We start from the raw sequence: 4,065 nt of genomic DNA, 5'->3' as shown, positions 1-4,065 counted from the left end.
CCTAAGGGTGGGTGGCGTCAATGAGAAGCGGGCCTGTTGAGAGCCCCCTAAGGGTGGGTGGCGTCAATGAGAAGCAGGCCCGCTGAGAGCCCCTGCTAAGGATGGGCGGAGTCAATAAGAAGCAGGCCCGTTGAGAGCCCCCTGCTAAGGGTGGGCGGAGTCAATAAAAAGCAGGCCCGTTGAGAGCCCCCTGATAAGGGTGGGTGGCGTCAATGAGAAGCAGGCCCGTTGAGAGCCCCCTGCTAAGGGTGGGTGGCGTCAATGAGAAGCAGGCCCGTTGAGAGCCCCCTGCTAAGGGTGGGTGGCGTGAATGAGAAGCAGGCCCGTTGAGAGCCCCCTGCTAAGGATTGGCGGAGTCAATAAGAAGCAGGCCCGTTGAGAGCCCCCTGCTAAGGGTGGGTGGAGTCAATAAAAAGCAGGCCCGTTGAGAGCCCCCTGCTAAGGGTGGGCGGAGTCAATAAAAAGCAGGCCCGTTGAGAGCCCCCTGATAAGGGTGGGTGGCGTCAATGAGAAGCAGGCCCGTTGAGAGCCCCCTGCTAAGGGTGGGTGGCGTCAATGAGAAGCAGGCCCGTTGAGAGCCCCCTGCTAAGGGTGGGTGGCGTCAATAAAAAGCAGGCCCGTTGAGAGCCCCCTGATAAGGGTTGGTGGCGTCAATGAGAAGCGGGCCTGTTGAGAGGCCCCTGCTAAGGGTTGGTGGCGTCAATGAGAAGAGGGCCAGTTGAGAGCCCCCTGATAAGGGTGGGTGGAGTCAATGAGAAGCAGGCCCGTTGAGAGCCCCCTGCTAAGGGTTGGCGGAGTCAATGAGAAGCGGTGCCGTTGAGAGCCCCCTAAGGGTGGGCGGCATCAATGAAAAGCAGGCCTGTTGAGAGCCCCCTGCTAAGGGTGGGTGGCATCAATGAGAAGCAGGCCCGTTGAGAGCCCCCTAAGGGTGGGTGGAGTCAATGAGAAGCGGTGCCATTGAAAGCCCCCTAAGGGTGGGCGGCATCAATGAAAAGCAGGCCTGTTGAGAGCCCCCTGCTAAGGGTGGGTGGCATCAATGAGAAGCAGGCCCGTTGAGAGCCCCTGCTAAGGGTGGGCGTCGTCAATGAGAAGCAGTCCTGTTGAGAGCCCCCTAAGGGGGGTGGCGTCAATGAGAAGCGGGCCTGTTGAGAGCCCCCTAAGGGTGGGTGGCGTCAATGAGAAGCAGGCCCGCTGAGAGCCCCTGCTAAGGATGGGCGGAGTCAATAAGAAGCAGGCCCGTTGAGAGCCCCCTGCTAAGGGTGGGCGGAGTCAATAAAAAGCAGGCCCGTTGAGAGCCCCCTGATAAGGGTGGGTGGCGTCAATGAGAAGCAGGCCCGTTGAGAGCCCCCTGCTAAGGGTGGGTGGCGTCAATGAGTAGCAGGCCCGTTGAGAGCCCCCTGCTAAGGGTGGGTGGCGTGAATGAGAAGCAAGCCCGTTGAGAGCCCCCTGCTAAGGGTGGGTGGCGTCAATGAGAAGCAGGCCCATTGAGAGCCCCCTGCTAAGGGTGGGTGGCGTGAATGAGAAGCAGGCCCGTTGAGAGCCCCCTGCTAAGGATGGGCGGAGTCAATAAGAAGCAGGCCCGTTGAGAGCCCCCTGCTAAGGGTGGGTGGAGTCAATAAAAAGCAGGCCCGTTGAGAGCCCCCTGCTAAGGGTGGGCGGAGTCAATAAAAAGCAGGCCCGTTGAGAGCCCCCTGATAAGGGTGGGTGGCGTCAATGAGAAGCAGGCCCGTTGAGAGCCCCCTGCTAAGGGTGGGTGGCGTCAATGAGAAGCAGGCCCGTTGAGAGCCCCCTGCTAAGGGTGGGTGGCGTCAATGAGAAGCAGGCCCGTTGAGAGCCCCCTGCTAAGGGTGGGTGGCGTCAATAAAAAGCAGGCCTGTTGAGAGCCCCCTGATAAGGGTTGGTGGCGTCAATTAGAAGCGGGCCTGTTGAGAGGCCCCTGCTAAGGGTTGGTGGCGTCAATGAGAAGAGGGCCAGTTGAGAGCCCCCTGATAAGGGTGGGTGGAGTCAATGAGAAGCGGGCCCGTTGAGAGCCCCCTGCTAAGGGTTGGCGGAGTCAATGAGAAGCGGTGCCATTGAGAGCGCCCTAAGGGTGGCGGCATTAATGAAAAGCAGGCCTGTTGAGAGCCCCCTGCTAAGGGTGGGTGGCATCAATGAGAAGCAGGCCCGTTGAGAGCCCCCTAAGGGTGGGTGGAGTCAATGAGAAGCGGTGCCGTTGAGAGCCCCCTAAGGGTGGGCGGCATCAATGAAAAGCAGGCCTGTTGAGAGCCCCCTGCTAAGGGTGGGTGGCATCAATGAGAAGCAGGCCCGTTGAGAGCCCCTGCTAAGGGTGGGCGTCGTCAATGAGAAGCAGTCCTGTTGAGAGCCCCCTGCTAAGGGTGGGTGGCGTCAATGAGAAGCAGGCCCGTTGAGAGCCCCCTGCTAAGGGTGGGCGTCGTCAATGAAAAGCAGTCCTGTTGAGAGCCCCCTGCTAAGCGTGGGTGGCGTCAATGAGAAGCCGGCCAGTTGAGAGCCCCTGCTAAGGGTGTGCGTCGTCAATGAGAAGCAGGCCCGTTGAGAGCCCCTGCTAAGGGTGGGTGTCGTCAATGAAAAGCAGTCCTGTTGAGAGCCCCCTGATAAGGGTGGGCGGAGTCAATGAGAAGCAGGGCTGTTGAGAGCCCCCTGCTAAGGGTTTGTGGCGTCAATGAGAAACAGGCCTGTTGAGAGCCCCCTGCTAAGGGTGGGTGGCATCAATGAGAAGCAGGCCCGTTGAGAGCCCCTACTGAGTGTGGGAGTCGTCAATGAGAAGCAGTCCTGTTGAGAGCCCCCTGCTAAGGGTGGGTGACGTCAATGAGAAGCAGGCCTGTTAAGAGCCCCCTGCTAAGGGTGGGTGGCGTCAATGAGAAGCCGGCCAGTTGAGAGCCCCCTGATAAGGGTGGGCAGAGTCAATGAGCAGCAGGCCCGTTGAGAGCTCCCTGCTAAGGGTGGGCGGAGTCAATGAGAAGCAGGCCAGTTGAGAGCACCCTGCTAAGGGTGGGCGGCATCAATGAGAAGCAGGCCTGTTGGGAGCGCCCTGCTAAGGGTGGGCGGAATCAATGAGAAGCAGGCCTGTTGAGAGCCCCCTGTAAGGGTGGGTGGCGTCAATTAGAAGCAGGCCCGTTGAGAGCCCCCTGCAAAGGGTGGGCGGCATCAATGAGAAGCAGGCCCGTTGAGAGCCCCTGCTAAGGGTGGGCGTCGTCAATGAAAAGCAGTCCTGTTGAGAGCCCCCTGCTAAGGGTGGGTGACGTCAATGAGAAGCAGGCCCATTGAGAGCCCCCTAAGGGTGGGTGGCGTCAATGAGAAGCGGGCCTGTTGAGAGGCCCCTGCTAAGGGTGGGTGGCGTCAATGAGAAGCAGGCCCGTTGAGAGCCCCCTAAGGGTGGGTGACGTCAATGAGAAGCAGGCCCGTTGAGAGCCCCCTAAGGGTGGGTGGCGTCAATGAGAAGCGGGACTGTTGAGAGCCCCCTAAGGGTGGGTGGCGTCAATGAGAAGCAGGCCCGCTGAGAGCCCCTGCTAAGGATGGGCGGAGTCAATAAGAAGCAGGCCCGTTGAGAGCCCCCTGCTAAGGGTGGGCGGAGTCAATAAAAAGCAGGCCCGTTGAGAGCCCCCTGATAAGGGTGGGTGGCGTCAATGAGAAGCAGGCCTGTTGAGAGCCCCCTGCTAAGGGTGGGTGGCGTCAATGAGAAGCAGGCCCGTTGAGAGCCCCCTGCTAAGGGTGGGTGGCGTGAATGAGAAGCAGGCCCGTTGAGAGCCCCCTGCTAAGGATTGGCGGAGTCAATAAGAAGCAGGCCCGTTGAGAGCCCCCTGCTAAGGGTGGGTGGAGTCAATAAAAAGCAGGCCCATTGAGAGCCCCCTGCTAAGGGTGGGCGGAGTCAATAAAAAGCAGGCCCGTTGAGAGCCCCCTGATAAGGGTGGGTGGCGTCAATGAGAAGCAGGCCCGTTGAGAGCCCCCTGCTAAGGGTGGGTGGCGTCAATGAGAAGCAGGCCCGTTGAGAGCCCCCTGCTAAGGGTGGGTGGCGTCAATAAAAAGCAGGCCCGTTGAGAGCCCCCT

Source organism: Lissotriton vulgaris, chromosome 1_1 (genome assembly GCF_964263255.1).
Source record: "Lissotriton vulgaris chromosome 1_1, aLisVul1.2, whole genome shotgun sequence".
In the NCBI taxonomy this organism is placed as follows: domain Eukaryota; kingdom Metazoa; phylum Chordata; class Amphibia; order Caudata; family Salamandridae; genus Lissotriton; species Lissotriton vulgaris.
The sequence above is the reverse complement of the archived record's forward strand: the minus strand, read 5'-3'. Positions refer to the sequence as shown.